The sequence below is a fragment of the Dermochelys coriacea genome, chromosome 5, assembly GCF_009764565.3.
Source record: "Dermochelys coriacea isolate rDerCor1 chromosome 5, rDerCor1.pri.v4, whole genome shotgun sequence".
NCBI lineage: Eukaryota > Metazoa > Chordata > Testudines > Dermochelyidae > Dermochelys > Dermochelys coriacea.
The window spans coordinates 53,052,195-53,070,319 of record NC_050072.1 but is presented as its reverse complement, the minus strand read 5'-3'; the positions used below and the strand labels follow the sequence as shown (position 1 = coordinate 53,070,319).

General features: G+C 39.4%; 1 long non-coding RNA gene across 2 annotated transcripts in view; it reads left to right on the top strand.

Annotated features, from left to right (window-relative positions):
• LOC122460249 overlaps positions 1-18,125 on the top strand; it is a 49,729-nt gene that overhangs the window by 10,842 nt on the left and 20,762 nt on the right. Inside the window, exon 3 of one of the 2 annotated variants that reach the window (XR_006281444.1) lies at positions 3,217-5,870. The exons of the other annotated variant lie outside the window; for it this stretch is intronic. This is a non-coding gene — a long non-coding RNA (uncharacterized LOC122460249). The remainder of the gene's footprint in view (positions 1-3,216; positions 5,871-18,125) is intronic. 2 annotated transcript variants of the gene reach the window in all.

The following is an 18,125-nucleotide window of genomic DNA, read 5'->3' as shown; positions in this document are numbered from 1 at the left end:
TGCTCCTGAGACTAACTACCATGCAAAAAGTAGTTATCTCAACTTCCAACACCTATTTCAAATGATCTATCACCTTCACTATGAATCAAGATTTCCCTATGCTCCCCACACATGTCTGCAAGTATCCATCATAGTCTTACATTTGTAATCTTTTTGCTGTTTCTCTTCATTTTTTTCCTGTAACTATTCAGATGTCGGATATATTCTGATTAAAGTTTTAAAACAACATTTTATTCTGAGTCATTGTGATTGTCCTTTCTTTGCTCCATGCATTCTTCATCTGAATATTCTGCTCCGAGTCACTTCCTTGCTATGCTGACTTATACTACTTGAGGGCCTGGCCATCTGTTCACAGCTCAGACCCGTTTCTATATCGGTCTGAATTCAAACACCCTACATTTGTGAAAATAAATTTTGATCATGAATTCAACCCCCAAATTCAGTTTTTTCAAATTCAGTCAGGGGAAGGAGATGTTGCTCAACCCATTACAGAATTGAGAAATTTGATCCATGGTTGTGATTATTGTCCTTCACTAATTTTCAGATTTTAGGAGGCACAAACACTTGAGCTGTAGAAGCATATGAGTTATAGGTGATACTAAATTGCTTGTTTTCAGGAAGGAGGATCCTGAAGGGTCCATTTCTTTTTTTAATCTTTGATTCTCTTCCCTTCAAATTGTCCATATGGTGGTGATATTCCACTTGACCAAGAAGTGCTGGATGCAGCTTCTTCCATGTGTGAACTGGACAGAAAGTTTGCTAGTGCTGGGTGCAAAACGCTCTTGTCTCCAAGGTCAATTCAGTGTAGTGCCAGTGTACAGTGTCTCCTTACCAAGAAATCCAGGGTTAAATTCACTCTTCAGACTTGGATCTCCTATGTGTAAAGGACTGTGTTGGCTTGGCTTAATTGCTGAGTCTGGTACCTGCTCATAGCATTAACAAGAACCTGAGGAGTTATGATAATCTACGGCACATATATCTTATTAGTTAGTGTCACTACAGAAGGTAATGTCCTGTAATCAAAAATAAGTTTAGTCCCATCCAATTATGATTGGAAAAGCTGTTAGGAAAATGTCCCATTTTTGTAAATCATTGTGTAGGAGTACCATTTCTTGAGCTAGCATTATGCAGGTTTCATTGAAAGATAAAAACTAGAATAGCAACCTCTCTTGGTTCCATTAATCCTCTCTTCCTCATTGTGTGGGGGCACACCCTCACGCTAGTACAGAGGTGGCTAATAAGCTCTTCTAGGCTCTGGTAGCTTTAATCAGACACACCTGTAAGGCTTGCACTGCCAGGAGGGAGGAAGCTTAAAAAGGGAAAGCATCCCACAGGTAGGGGTAGAGATGAGGGAGAAGATTGCTGTACCTCAGAGGCAGATCAGCAAAGAGGAAGACAGTTGCAGAACTTGCCACCTCTGTGATTGCATGGACCAAATATAAAGCAGGGGTAGTGTTTTTCATACAATTTCATGTATCTCAGCTGTGAAAACAGACTGTGTAACATGAAGGTACAATGGAAAAACAATGTACAAGAGATGTTTAATATGAATGTAGTGCTTAGGAATGTTTTCATTGACAACACTAGATTTTTGCAGTGAAAGAGATAATTTGGTATTAAAATTGTTCAACATTTAATTTTAAAGGTAATTTTGATAACAATAGTTAAATGTGATTTTTCTATTGCTAGTTAATCATAATCTTTAATAATTGCTCTCATTCAGCTGTAGAGTATCTAAATGCTGTAACTGTTCCCATTGGTTTTGTTGGTTTGGTGTGTGGGATTTTTTTTTTCCAAGATAACTCTAGTATGAAAGTATAAAATACTATTAAGTTTCAGATATAACATCATTAGTTTTTGTTATATAACATATATTGACGTGACATGTTGCATTTGTTTGTGAAATACAATTTTTTATGGACCTGTATTGTATACTTCCTTAGAAAGCTGCACTTTAGCAACCTCATCTAAGTGTTCCATGGAAAACTAAACCTGTGCTAAGTGCAACAGTTTAGGGCAACTGTACCTTTATTGCCTCTCTGTGATCCAATGACAGTACCCACTCTCAACTCCAAGCTGCTCTACTTTCACCTTTCTTGGGTAGAGATATGCATCTCTATCCCTGCCTCCTGACTAGGGTATTTCCAGGCTGCACAATCTCCTGACTATACTGTTATACCCCCAGCAAAAGACAAACTGCCTAAACAGGCCTGCTTCGCTTCTCTCCTCAGACATGGTACATGCTGTAATTGCCACAGTTAGGTTACCACACAGCCCTTTATAAGCAAACACATTTTACTCTTAAGGTGAAAGATTGCAGAGAAAACATTAAAAACAGTAGAAGAACCTACATGCATGCTAATAACCTTATCAGAAATCACTCCAACAAGCACTCTGGCCAGTGAACACTCTTCAAGCCCCACCCAGGGGTTTTCCAGCAGTTACCAGTTTATCATTCCTTTTGCTGAGAATGAGAACTCAGTCTTATAGGGCCTCAATAGGCCAAAGTCCTTCCAACCCTTTCCTAAGAAGGCCTGTCTGGTTGCTGGATCAGAAAGAAGATCTAGAGTCAATTTTAACTTAGACTATTTATCCAAAAGTCCGTTTGTTTGTCTGATGGTCCCTGGAGAATCCAGTTTGAACCACTATATGTGAGCTTCTCTCCAGGAAGCGGTAGCTCTCTGCAGGTGTTAAAATCTGAGTGAATTTGCCTAACCACACCCTACTGTTCTTAGTTCCTGGAGGTTTGTGGCCCCCCTCCCCTGTGGAATTACATGCAGTCCCTCAACATTTGCATTTTTAATACAGTAAACTCCTAAAATACTTAAACTTAATTCAATAAGCTCTGTCCAGGATATTGTCTTATCTGTCACAGTGAGCTTTCACCTTTCGAGGAGAAATGTTAATTCTCCATAGAGAGTCAATGTCCCTATTGCTCCATGTGCATCTGAACAGATTACAGAGACAAGAGGAAGACTTCTGTGTACACATTGTAAGTGCAATAATGTTCAATATCTCATTTCATTTGCGATATGCTGCCCTGAGATTTAATTTCTACAGCTGAATGTACAAATATTAACTTTGACTAGAGTGTCCAAATATTTTAAGACTGCTTGATATACATGCTGAAAATAATGTAATGAGCGTATAAAGTAATTTATGCTAGTGAGTTGAGTCAATTTTTTGTGTGTAAAATTATTACACTTGTTCCTTTAGGTTCCATTCTCTTCTCCATATACGGGACAGTTACACTCATATTCACCTTGAAATGAACAGGCTTCATTATGGGGCTATAGGGTTTCCATAGTAAGTTAAAAAGGCTATGTAATCTGGGGCACCACAAAGCATACCTTGATGTTTTTAACTTATGGTGCATTTTTCCTAACATCTGGCAAGTGGAGTGGTACAGATAAGTCTGCAACACATCATGGGGATCTTTGTGTAAACTGAGGTGAGTGTTAGATTATGCCTTGCATTGTACCACCTTTGATCTATGCATATTTTCCTATTTGATCTCGGCACAGCACATTTAGCCATGTACTAAGGAGTTCTTTCCCCTTTGTCTTTCAAATGCTATTGCATTGGACATTCTCTATCTTTTCAAATGTATGTTTAAGGTTGAATATATGTAATGTTCCCTTATTCTGCTATTGTTCACTTACAAGATAAGTTTTATATACTGTAAATTTTATGTTGTACCAAAAATATATTATCCTGCAAGCAAATTGAGTCTAATGTTCTCAATGTGCCTGTAATTCTTTTGCAATTGAGTGAAGTGTGAAAATTCATTTGATTGCTCTTACTGAAAGATAGGAGGGGTGGGAGATGGAAATTGTTTTACTTCTGCCAAGTGAGCACGAGAAGTACGGATTATGCATGTCACTGTTGGAGGGAGGAGGGAGGAAACGTGCTTCAAAAATGCATCACCAAATTCAAGGGAAAAGAAAAGGACTCAGGACAAATATTTGTTTTTCTCCAGCATTTATTCAGTAAATATCCATTAACACAGAACAAGTTAATCAAAATAAACAAAGAGCTAATTAAGGTTTGAGCTAGTAAAAAAATAGGTTTGGCTTCCAGGCCACAAACATCTCAAAATCAGAGATTTCCATGGCTGCTCACAGACTTCTGTAGGATAAAAGCCAACAGTGATTTTTCTGAAATGGACCCAAAAATAAAGCTTCACTTTTGCTCTTTGCTTGAAAACACTGCTGCACTAAAAAACAAACAAACAAAAAAAAACTAGATAGCAGATTTCATAGTAAGCAGTTGGGCCTGGTCAGGCTTCCAACAAAATATATGAATTGCAGGAGATGGTACTGTTGATTTGGTAAATGGTAGTTTTCCTTCTCAGTCAGTACTTTAGCATGGCACTAAAGGCACTGTGCTTCTAGAGGTGTCCTCTGTCAGATGAGGGTAATAACCAAGCTCCTGACCACTTGTAATTATGTAAATGTCCCATGGCACTTTTCACAAGAGGAGTATTAATCCTGTTATCTTAATCAAATTTCACCTTGAGTTATCACATTCTGTCTCGGGATAGACAGGAGCAGGTTGGAGGGGACAAAGCAGGAGAGGTCATGCTTGTGGGGAATGGGCAGAAGAGTCCATGTCCACTAGAACACTATCCTGTCTAGAGACTGGGATTGAACCCAAGATTCCTGAATCTCACCATTCCTCTGATGTTAGCATATATTTCTGAAACCCACTGGGAAAGTATCTCATCCCCGTCTAGTGCTGGTCCACATAGAGTAACTGATAGTATTAGTAGGCTGTTCTCCTTTGTTAGATCAAGTGGCAGAGGTCTGTGAGGTGGTGTTATGGAGCATTGGTGGTCTGGCCTAGTGGTCAGAGCAGGAGTCATGTCTAGTGGGCAAAGCAGCACTCAGGTTGGGGAATGGAGTTGAAGGTCAGTACCAGAGTCAACTGCCAACTACCAGAGGCAGGGTCAAGCCAGAATCAGAGCCAGGAATCGAAGGTTAGGGTCAGAGTCAGGATCAGATACCGAATTTCGGAGTCAGAAGTCAGAGCTGGGAGTCAAAGGCAGGACTAGTAACTGATGGCCGGAAATGGGGCATAAGAGCAGGAACTGGAGGAGAGGCAGGTAGCAGGCATGGAGCAGGAGCGCAATGGGAACTAAGAGCACAGGCAGGGGCAAGGCAGGAGCCAGAAGTGGAGCAAGAATGAGGAACAGGGTTGGATACAGAGTGCAGGAATCAGGCGCAAGCAGGGTCCAATGCAGCAGCAGCAACAGTGAGTCACCTGGTTGCTCAGATAACTTCTTTGCCTCCTTCTGGCTTAAATAGCATGGTTGGGACAATTGGTGGAGCCAGGCAATCCTCTAACCAAGGATCCGCAGGGCGATGCCTTGGCTGAGGCTACCCTTGCTAGCTCTTCAGCCCACCAAGCTGACACCCAAGTCTGATGAAGACAGGATGTGTTAGCTGTCTGGGAACTCACATGCCAGAGACATCAGAGGTGGATCTAAAGGTTCCAGCCCAGCTGAGGAAACGTGTGTGTTGATGTGATGCCACATGATGTAATTTGTTTTTTCAATTTTTGTCTCTTTAAAAACAAGGAAATTACATACAAGACAGCTACATTAAAAGAACGTTATTAAGGTTGCAAAGCTAAACCCTCAAATTAGGAAATGCCAGCGTTAAGGCTGTCTGTGCAGCCATCATTTGGCCCCTTTGTGTGTATCCATTATGATACAGTCTTCAATTACATGATCATATACTATTTATTCTACAAGATTCCTGCCTCATTCTATGCACGGGATGGACCTGCAGTGGGGTGAATCAGAGATGTGTAATGAAGGAGATTATCGTCTGTAGGACAGCTGCCTCATTTGTTGTAGAAGTTCAAAGGTGTGTACTATTTGCAGGACTGAGACAGGTAGGTCTAGGGCCACACAAGTCTAAAGGCCCATTCCCTCAACTTAGGGGAGGAGCCACTAAGCCCGGGATGCAGTTGAGTATGTGGGACAAAAAGGAGAAAACAGCAACAAGAGTGACATCAAAGATTAAAAATCAGGAATACAGAGGGAGACACCAAGCACAGAACCCTGGGCAGCACCACTGCTCCTCAAAAGTGTCCAGTGCATCAGTGGACACGCCCAGAGGAATTCTGTCTGGAGATATGAGCAGATGTTGGATCAGAAATAGGCACCACAGTCACAGAGTATGCCCCTCTTCATCCAGCTTCCTCCTCCTGGTGTGAAAGATGGCCATCTTGGCCAGTGCCAGGCGGATGTTGATGAGGCGGTCCTGTGACTTATGGAGCCAATGATGGGGTGTGAGTAGATCAGAAGGTGCAAGGAGAAGTGCATTAAGAACCTCAGTAAGAGGTTCTGGCTCCTCCAGAACAGGGGCTACATCCTGACACACTCTACCAGTGGTGCTGGAACACTTTTTAAATAGTGGGGGTGCTGAAAGCCAGCCCCGAAACCTCTGTCTGACACTCTCCTCCAAGCTGGGGCCAGGAGCTGGGCTGCGTTTCTGGGGTTGCGGGAAAGGCTGGGGCTGGCAGCTGGGAGCCCTGGGCACAGGGCTGGCAGGCAGGAGCCTTGCGTAAAACCTTGGGGTGCTACAGCACCCCCCACACCTCTAGTTCCCACACCTATGTACTCTACATAGATTTGTGGCGAGAGGGAGATCCTGGCATATAAGGGACAGATGTCGGGGAAGTTTGTAAACCATGCCAGTTACACACCTGCACTCGTGGCTCCATGAAGGAGCTGCCTGCTAATATCTCTGACAGGCTGTGAAACTAGAGTGGAGTACAGACTGACCCAACGGATCCCACCACTTGGGAGGAGGTGGATGGTGTGAAGCACGAGTTCGTACAGATGTTTTCTGGGCATGGTTCGGAGGTGGACCAGCTGCATGGTGTTGAGATTGTATGGGTTGCGTGTTTGGGTGGGCAAGGAGGGTCATGGGTCTGATGACAAGTTCAGAAGGGCGTGAGGGGAAAGGCAGGTGGGGAGCACCGTCTTGAAGGACCTGCTTAAGGAAAGCAAGAGAAGCAGGAAGAAAGGCTGCCCTTGTGTCCTGGAGCACATGATGGGGGAAATGTAGTATCTGATTGTGTAATTAGTATCATAACGTATATGCGCAAAGGAGCCAAATTTAGGTACACAGGTAATTTTAAATTCTGGCATTTACTAGCTTTTGAGTGCTTGACTCTGCAACCTTTATAATGTTCTTTTAAGGTAGTTTGTGTGTGTGTGTAATTATACAGAAAAGCTATTTTGGGAAACTTTTGCAGGTTTCTAATATATATTTGTTGGTTTATCACTGAGTTTCATACAATGAAACTCACATTACGTAGCAAAGCTGGGAACATACTTAAAAATGTTTCCACAAGTATTTACTAGGACAGAAAGTTGAATTTGATTTGGCCATGTGTGTGCCCCCTTTTATTTGCTTTCTGTAAATATTTTAACTAATAATTTTACTGACAGGAATATTTATAGAAACAGTATGTTTTAAGCAAATATTGATGAATATTTGTGGAAAGTCCATTTTGAACTCATAAATATGAGTATTTGCACTGGATGTCTAATTCTACGTTTTACTATATTATCATTCAATGATGGAGTACCAGTGCTAAAAGTGCAGAGCAGGCCAAAACAACCCCCATCACCCCCAGTCCACCCCTCCCCTCCCAAACATACAAACAAAAAAAACCCCAAACAACCCAAGAAAGAAAGTGGGGAGGGAAGGGGATTAAGCTGGTTTGCTAAAAGGCATACTTTAAGCACTATTTTACCAAAGTTGCTGCTCCCAGGTAGACACCCCACCCCACCCACACACTTTTTTCAGTTCACTCTAAGCACTGGAGAGCACAAATATATAAATGGCCTTTTTGTCCAGACAGAAACTAACCAACAAGCTTGAGAATTCTGAATATTAAGTATCTGCAGCAAATTTTACTTTCTTAAATGTATTATTTTTCCCCCTGGATTCTGCCTCTCACATAAGCTAGTGTTAAAATCCTACTGTTTCAAATGTTGCTGTATGTTGCGATTTTGTTGGGTCAATAGAGGGTTACAAGGACATGAGAAAATATAAAATGTTCAAATTCAAAGAAAACAGAGAACTTTGAACTTCTGTCTTGTCACATATCTGAAGGAGGAGATTATTCCCAAATATTTTGGTTTTAAAATCTATTTATTGGTAATTCTTTAATCTACATGTATATTCCCTCTTACGGCTTTGAAAATTTAAATAGATATTTTGTTTTTTTAAAGTGTCTGTGTTCACCTTTTAAAAAAAAGAGATAACAATTAAGTTTGTGTCTCTATAATATAAACATAATTAACATCCATGGTTCATGGAATTAATGCTGCCTATGAGGGAAGAGCTTCACAATTAAATCATGGACTTGCTGCTGTGCAGTTTGGAGACGTTAGCTTTGCTTACAAGACAATGGGTTTATACTGTATATTCCATAGATTCTCATTATGTGTTCTGTCAGCAAAATTAAATTAGGCAATCTCACTACTTGCATCATCTCAGTATTAATATTATTTATAAGACAAAATGTTCCTCATGTTATGTTTCCACTAACTATCAGAAATCATTTTCCTCTTGGAGGTTGATATTAAAGTTTATATATGATAACATTACTATTTGTTTTAATATTTTCCAATAAAAACAACTACTGTTTTAGTGACTGATATTTTATTTCCTTTAATATTTAGGCAAGTATTCCATAGAATAGCAATAAAAAAATAAGTTGCTTACAGCTAAACAGGTGAGGACCTGATTCTGCAGTCTCTGCTCACTTAAGATTCCCATTTCAGCCAATGCCCCAAGTAGGCAAATAAGAGACTAGGGTCTTAGAGGCTTTTATCAGCTTTTTAGCTATCGGTTCTGTTTTACTGAGAAAGTTGGTTCTTCCAGTCTAAATTACCTTTATTTTTATGAAAGGAAAACAACTAATTAAGAAAGACAAAAGTAAAGTATCTGTGAAAGAGAAATGGAGAGCAATGTATCTCTTTTGTAACATGTTGCATCATCTTCAGCTCTCAAAATGGCAGCTGCCTCTGCAGAAAGCACACTCTTAGAAACTGAAAAATACAATACCTTGGGCTTGGCTACACTTGCGAGTTACAGCGCAATAAAGGAGCCCTGGGCACACTAGCTCCCTACCCGTCCACAGTGGCAAGGCACGTAGAGCGCTCTGACTCCGCAGCTACAGCGCTGCTAGTACTCCACCTCGGCAAGTGGAATAATGTTTGTTGCGCCCCCGCTGGAGCACCATGGCACCAGTGTGAACAAGGTGTTGCATTATTGCACTCTGATCAGCCTCCAGAAATGTCCCATAATCCCCTTAAGTCAAGCAGCCACTCTTGTCATTGTTGGAAATCAGCTGCAGGAATGAGGAAATGCCCTTTCAAAGCTCCGTTTCGGAGAAGCCAGCTGCTTATCAGCTCGAAGAAAAAGCAACCATTTACTGTTTGCTTTGAGTGAGTGAGAGAGAGGCAGGCGGGGGGGGAGGAGGAGTCTGAACTTACAAGACTGCATGCTGATACACTCTCAGCACCCCAAAAACCTACTCTCCCCCCATACACACAACACACTCCCTGTCACACTCCACCCCACCCCCATGTGAAAAGCACGTTGCAGTCATTTGCATGCTGGGATAACTGCCCATAATGCATTGCGCCCAGTGCTGTTGCAAGTGCTGCAAATGTGGCTATGCCAGTGCGCTGTCAGCGTGAACACACTGCTGTGTGTTCCCTACTGTGTTTCCCTACTGTGCTCTACGAAGGCAGGTTTAACTCATAGCGCTCTACATCTGCAAGTGTAGCAATGCCCCTAGAAAACAACATGCTAAGCATTACCTAGTTACATACAACGTGATACCAACTGCAATTTTTCTTTCTCAAGGAATAATTCTAAGGAACAAAAAGTGAATTCACATTACATTTTAGCTAAGGGCTTGGCTACACTTACATTTTATAGCACTCTAACTTGCTGGCTCAGGGGTGTGAAAAATCACCCCTCCCTGAGCGCAGCAAGTCAGAGCGCTTTAAAGCGCTAGTGTGGACAGGCTCCTAGCGCTCAGAGCTAATCCCCTGATGGAGGTGGATTACCAGGAGTGCTGGGAGAGCTGCCTCCCAGCGCTCACATGCGACCACGCTCGCACTTCAAAGCATTGCCACGGGAGCACTCCCACGACAGTGCTTTGAAGTTTCCAGTGTAGACATGCCCTAAGTTAAAAAAATATGCTATTTCAAACACTAGACCCAGATCTGCAGCCTTTAAACACCCAAACTCAGAATGAAATCAATGCACAAGTACTGCTTGATTGGTCCCCAGTTGTGTAAAATTTGAAATATTTTCACATCCATATCTTGACAAAATAACATATTTTTATTTGTGCATTTCAGAAAAAACAATTTGTTTTATGAATAGTTTACATGAAAATGTCACACTTCAGAGTGTAAAAAATGTTTATCACTATCGTATGGAAGATATTTTAACTGAACTTTGAATTTCAGGCCACTCATTAAGGATTTTCAGACAAGTTAAAATGGTTTTAGTTGTCCCTTTTGGTTTAAAAGTCAGTCAACATTTTCATTTTCTGGACTTTATAGATAGGCCAGAACCAAGGAGTTTGGAATCAAAGCCCAGGGCTGTTTGGATTTGGTGTTTCTGTTCTGCCCATTGTGGATACAGGCCACAGTCATGAAGTTCAGATCCTGATGTGAATTTGAACTTCATCAAATTCATGATTTATGTTCTGATCTTGTGTTTCACTTTGGTCAGTCTTTAGTTTATACTTTCAGCTACTGGGCCAAATTCTGCTTTAATTTTGACCCATACAATCCAGTTACCTTGACTATATTCTTACCCTGATTTATCGCCTCATTAGGGTTTCAGTGATGTAAATAAGAGTGGAATTTGGTTCTAAATCTTCACTGTAAATAAAAGGGTATATTCACCTCTCAGTGCAAAAGCGGAGAGTATATTCCTCAAAAAAAGAAAGAAAAGAGAATACACAACTAAAACTTGGCAGACAAGGTCTCAGCCAGAGGGTGGATTTTTTTAATTTATTTTTTGGTAAATGTTGAGCTCACTTCTCTGCTTAGGTAAGTAGGCACACATTCCCATGTATCTTATAAAATCAGTAATAGTTCTACACATGCATGTTTTTACAAGATACACAGCAATTCTCACTCACATATCTTTCTGATGACAAAATCAAGCCATCAGTTTAAATCTATTTGGTTTTATTTAAGTTATAGAAATGAGGGGATGGGGAGAATACTGGCTCTGGGTGATTTCTTTGAGCTCCTATCATCCAAAACCAGGTTCCTTTTTTAAAACTAACAGCCCAGTCCTGCATACATGTGCGATGTATATAGAAGGGGTTTGCAAGAAGAGGGCTCTTATTTGGCAAGTTATAAATCCTGGACTTAGAGTCTGATCCAAAGCCCATTGAAGTCACTGGAAAACCTCCCATTAACTTCAGTGGTTTCTGAATCAGGTCCTTAATGTGGAATTGCAATGTATCACTCTCACTATCCTAAATAAATTTAGACCAAAAAAATCCCAAAACAAAACAAAAAAATCCAACTCAAACCCTGGCCATATATTAACAGTAGCCTGAGGGTTTTAATAAAGATTCATAATATACAAATCCTATTATGTTTAAATGCCCATTTGCAGCATATACCATCTAAGCTATGAAGTACAATAAGGGACATATTTATTCTGCCCTCATGCTATTTGTAGCTAGGATGTGTGCGTAATTCATATGAGAGACCCACATTACCTGAAATCATTCTGCTCTTACCCACAAAATTGCACCCATCGGGGGAGAGATAGTTGGCAGAACTTGCCCAAAAGAGCAATTTCCATATATTTTCCTCGTAGAAAAATTAGAAAAACAGAGGCTTTTAAGATTCAACTGACCTTGGGCAGCTTATTTTACATGCTGAGCCTAGAACTCACTCAACCATTCCCATTCCAATACCAATAAATTGCAAACAGTAGCAAATAAATTACAAATCCTTAATGGAGCACAGTGAACCCAGGGTAGTATCACCTAATTTGTGTGAAGCTTAGATCAGGGTTACAGATTCTACTTCAAGTGAACACAATAGCAAAACTCATATTGACTTTAATAGTCAGGATCAGGCCATATGTACAGTATTAGAATACTAATGCACAAAGGATGGAGTTAAGAATTCTGTGCCCACCTTAAATTCTAGCTGTTTGGCTTTTGAGTTTATTTTAATGTATGTTCATATTTAATTATTATTAATTGTAGGTGAGAGTGCAAAGTCAAAGAGCAAAAGAATTTTACAATATCTTACATAATCCAGCTGTATTTTTATCAGATTAATTAGCACAAACAAGGGGGTGACTTTCTACAAAGATATCTGCCATTTGAGTACAGCGTGGCTTATTTTGTAGAGTTCATCACTGGTGACATTCAAAACAGTGAAACAAAGTGAAGAAGCTGGTGGACGTTTTTAAAAACAAGCAACCCAGCAAAAGTCTCCCTGTTCCAGGATAAAGTGAAGATGTAAATAGGTCAGAATAGCAAGGAGTAACAAGTGTTTGGTATGAGTAGACAGGGGTTTTGGTTTTTTAAAATAACATCTAGTAGTAATACTTATGTAGGACCCAATCCCATAATTTCAATGAGACTACTCCATGAATAAGGATTACTCACACAAGTAAAAATTGCAGGATTAGGTCAGGATTAATTGCAGGATTATGGTTGTTACCTAGATTTTCAAAAAGACAGTTGGTGGGCAAGGGAGAGCCCATGCTTAGATGCCTGTGGCCACTACAAAAAAAAAAATAAAAATTGGGATGATATTCTTTGAAAGAGCAGAAAAAAATCAGTTGTTTAATAACAGTGTTATCAAGTAGCTAATATATTTTGTCTTTTTGCTTGAGACAGTTACCCTTAAGATCCTACAGAAAGAAGCATTTCTATCATAGTACACACGACTAGTAGAAAAGGAAGAATAATCTGATGCTGTGCACCTCACCTTGAGGGTGACAGAATGGACATTTTACTATCAGTGTTTATACATTAATATACAGAAACTTGTCTTGGTAGGGTTTTTCTAGGTATTTTAATTCTGCTGATGCAAAGTGAGAGTGAAATTACAGGTGCCAGTTTGCAGTGTAGAATGCTGATAAACAACTTACCATTTTGCAGTGGCTGGTCACATCTGGAGTCTTTTGGGATGCAAAAGTACTGGAAGGATTATTGCAAAACTTAAAGACACTTATGTTACCATAACTTTTGTTTTTAATTAGTAGTTTTTACATTTTTCTTTTGGAGTATCTTCTTGCTTATATCATACTTATTTAGTTAAACATCTAATTGACATCAAAAGCAGGTAATCAGACCTACAGCACTTGTCAGAAAACTTTTCTAGTTTGACCTTAGACTGAGACAGGCTGCTATAAAACCATGGATCAGTGGATTGTGTTTTATTAATTTCAGCATATCATGAAACTCCATAATCTACAGTCCACAAATCTGACCTGTCAATCATATTAAATTGTCACACAACATTTAATATGTATACATTATGCATAGTGTGGAATGGAATCATAACAATTAAAGTCCATTGGTGTTCTTCCTCCTTAATTTGTCACAATAGTTTCATAATAGTTCAAAATCAACACACAAAACACTCCACAGTGTGGACTGTGGCAGTCGGAGTACCCTCATCTTCCATTTTGTGATTTTTATATTGTTTTGTCTGGGCCACAATGTGGAGATATTCAGCTTGATTTTATATATTATTATAGTGCTTTTTCATTAACAAAATCCCCAGACATCTTCTGCCTAAAAGATCCAATCACAATGCAAGATATTGTTATGAATTAGTATTTATTTATATTATGTATTATATCATCTTGATAAAATATGTCGGGAAACACAAAACAGATCAAGAAGGGCTTGATTCTTAATGTTCCTTGTACACAGTCAGGTTCTGAATTCCTTGCAGAATTTCCATCAGGTCACTGTAGTAATAATTATGCATGTATGCAGTTAATGTTCCCTGACTGCTTCTGATCCTCTGTGTCTGTTCCCTTTCTGTGCTGTCCTGTTGAGATCATACAGCCTGAATATAACATGCTGCAAACTGGTCAGAACTCAAAACCCTGGCAAATTTATAAGCCCACCTATGGAAGAAGAGTTTCAATCCCCACAAAATAGAAAAAGAAATGTTAATGCACATATATTTCTTATATAATTTAATATATATTCATTGTGTTAGAAATGTCTGAAATGGCTTAGTTATATCCCCCCACTGTTGTCCAGAAATAATTTTCTGTTATGTCATGCAATGTGTTTCTCATGAGAGTATACTCTCAGGAATGGGGTGAATTGGAAGCTACCACCCATTAAAATGAGACCAGGTTTTGGCCCAGTACTGTATTTTAGCTAACTAGTTATTATTGATGTTTAGTGTACTTTATTTTTACTATGCTCTTTAGTGTATTTATACAAAATATTCATACTGAAACTGAGAGCACTCCAAATTCACCCCTTTGTGGGAATAGGTCTTTCATGAAAATTCATTGTTTTATGGATAATTTTTTGCTTAAGTGAAAATGTTGTCAAAGTCGGGTATGACTTTTTTGTGGTGCATTTTCAAATGCTGAGGTTGGGCTGGATGCGGGATCAGGATCATAATCTATCAACCAAACTTCCATTATTCTCTGATCCATCTATGGTAGTATCTTGTGGAGAAAGTCTAGCTTTATGCTGCTTTTGTTGCTCCTGATTGATACTGCTAAACATGTTTTATAACCTTTAGCCCTATGATTGTGTGCAATTGCACAACCAGCTCCCATCACATCAGTAATGCTTTCACTACATACTGATAACAGTGGGAAGCGATCCTGATGGGGCCCAAGCCCCAGGTTCTTCCTCTGTGCCATGGGTACATGCACTTATTGATGCTAACTATGATGGCCTTGCACTTTGGGGGAGCATAGGATTTGGCACCTACCTGCAAGGTTGAGCACACACCTTTTTAGCTGCTCTTGAGGTTCATCCACTTTGTCATGAACTCCGTGCACGGCTTGAATCCATGTATATCCTCTTTCACGTGTGTGCTTTTAGTATAATATCTCAACTCAGTGTCTCATCTGAAGTAAAATGTCCTAAACCTTTATGTTCTGTCACCCAGTCCTCCTCCATCTGCTACACCTAGTCTTCTCTCCACTCCCCTCCTGATTGCTTCCTCCCGCCTCTTCTCTCTCAGCACAAGATAACTGTACATAATACATGTGTGTGTAAGGAATAAGTGACTGTATAAATAATTAGTTTTTTTCACTCTGCCTGTCCCATCAAAAGGTCAGTTTTAAGTATGGCCTCTATACCTATTCTGCCTCATCTTGGAAGTTTACATGCACAAAATATTGTGCAAATGTGGCTTTTCACATTGTTGCATGGCTAAATGCAGAAATGGCCATGGTCTTGAAAATTCTGCAGATAAAAATTGTAAAACATATTTAAACCTTTAAAAGTGTCAAATATATTCAGATATTAGCTGGTCTAGCTATTTACATATAGATGTCCTTTGGTGTTTTATCCTAGCTATCCTCAGACATACAAACAAAAGGACCCCAGCTATGCCCTTCTTTCAGTTGCTTTCCTGCCTCTCTTTATTTCCATCACCCAAAATGAAATGGAGAAACTTTTGCATTAAATTTCACTAATAAAAAATACCCTTTATTTTTGAATGAGGCACATATGGTATCTTCATGCAAACAGATCTAAAATAAATAAATAGCCGATCTGCTGTACCTGCTGAGAAATCAAGCATTCCTATCTGTCATGTCTTGTTACCCAACATAACACATGCACATGCTGTAGACAGACACGCTAGCTTGGACATGTAGCATTATGTTCCAATTTTACTTCATCAGGGAAGCTTTCTTGAGTATGACCCTGATTCTGATGGCAAAGATCCAGAGGTCTTATGACAAAGCACTGGCTCAACCGTGTGCACAAAACTAGCCCTTAGAAAGAGGCATTGACACTCAGCATGCCATCCTTCATTGTCAGCAGGCAGAGTACAACAATTACAAGGATTTACCATATCCTTAATACTGCTGATTCATTGACAGAAATGGGAATTAAATCATAAATTTTACTATCATTTGTAGCCCTAGCATCCTGTTTCAAAGATTATAACGTTTTTAAAAGACATTTCCATTTGTGGCAGAAAACTGAAAATCATCTAAGAAACCTTCTGACCAAGACCAAATCTCCCCCCCTCCCCGCCATGTCCTGTTGTGTATTTGGGTGGTGTTTTATAAGATTGTTATAAAATTAGACACTTACATACCATAATGATGGGTGTGGAATCAGTGCCAGGTGAAGTAGAGCAGAATAGAAACAGAAGAGAAAAATTAGGGATTGCAGTTAGGCTGGGGAACATTATAGCATGGACTGGTGGATGCACAACTGGATCCTAATGGATGATCTCTCTGTTGCTGTTTGCTCCAGCAGTTTAGGGAGTGGAAGCCCATGGATTGCACTTGAATGTGGGCGTCCTTCATAATAGCCCAATTCACTATTTCTACTGCATTGGTAAATGATGTACTGAATATGGTCACAAAGAGGGGATGTTCTCTGCAAAGTTTAGGGGTGGCTAGATTACACAAGAGTTAATGCACTACTAGCCTTTCTCTTCTAGTTTGTATTCTGCTAAGTGCTTAAAGTATGCAGTGTTGTTGTAGCTGTGTAAGTCCCAGGGTATTAGAAAGACAGGGTGGGTGAGGTAATATCTTTTATTGGACCAAATTCTGTTGGTGAGAGAGAAAAGGTGACCTGAAGAAGATCTCTGTGGAGCCTGAAAGCTTGTCTCTCTCTCTCATCAACAGAAGTTCGTCCAATAAAAGATATTACCTCACCCTCCTTGTCTCTCTAAAATGCTTAAAGTGAAATTTGCCCCAGCACAAAATAACCTCACACACAATTGAACACATTTGGGAGTCTTCTCTCAGAAGGAGCCCGAGCTCGGGGATAAAAAGAGTGCTATAAATTTACACCCTTAAACTTTCTCCTGGTTGAAAGACTTGACTCATTCTAACAGAATTACTGTATTAAGCATAAAGAACCAGCATCTTTCAAACAAACCAAACTTTTTAATTGTGCCCCCAGTATGCCAAGTTTGGAGTGCACTGGCAGTGTTGCATGCAGGAGTCTCTTGGTGCTAAGACTGGCCTACAAGAATATCAAATCTCAACATTTAAAAACTCCTAAAATAAGAGATAATTACAACTGCTCCTGGCTGAAAACAGTGCTCAAGTACAGAATTGACAAAACATCCCCACATTATGGGAATTGGCTACAGATATGGGGATTTCTTGTGCACCCAAGAATCACACTAAAATATACCACAGCCTACCTGGTGATAAGCCCCACAAAAATGTCTCCAATCCTGAAATGCTTCTTGAGTGTTGTTTCAGGTAATGTAGTTGTATTGGCCTGTGTGGATCGTATTCAACTTTGTTAAATGGTTGAGAATAGTTTTCAATGGAGATTAACAATTAATGTAAAAAAATTTCTTGATTTAGAAAGCAAATTTCAATTCATTGGTGTTCGTGACCATTTTGTGTTTGCGTTCTGTGAAAATAGAGTATTTGAGTTTCACTGATTTGAAATACCCGTGAAAAGTGAATCCTAAGTTTGATTGCTGGAATATTGATCAAAAATAAATTTGAATTGTTCATTCAATTATAAAATTTATAGTATTAGTTAGTTACATAAGTCATCCAATGAGAGGAAAAAAATTACACCATGTGACTTAACTAATGTACTATCATGGTGCAAATTTTGAATTATATGTTTTATTGTAATATTCAGAGTTCACATTACTTGTTTGTATCTTGAAGTCATTCAGTCAAGGAACAGAAACATATCATGTTACTTATACAGTACAACTGATCAACAGAGCTCAAGTTTTGAATATTTACAATTTAAAGATTCATTAATAATCTGAAGATCAAGAATTATCATCTGAAGAAATTTGTAAATAATTCTGAATAATGCATACATTCGAGAATTTTACAATCTGTTTATAAGCAATCCACAAACGGGCAAAAAAGTGAAATTGG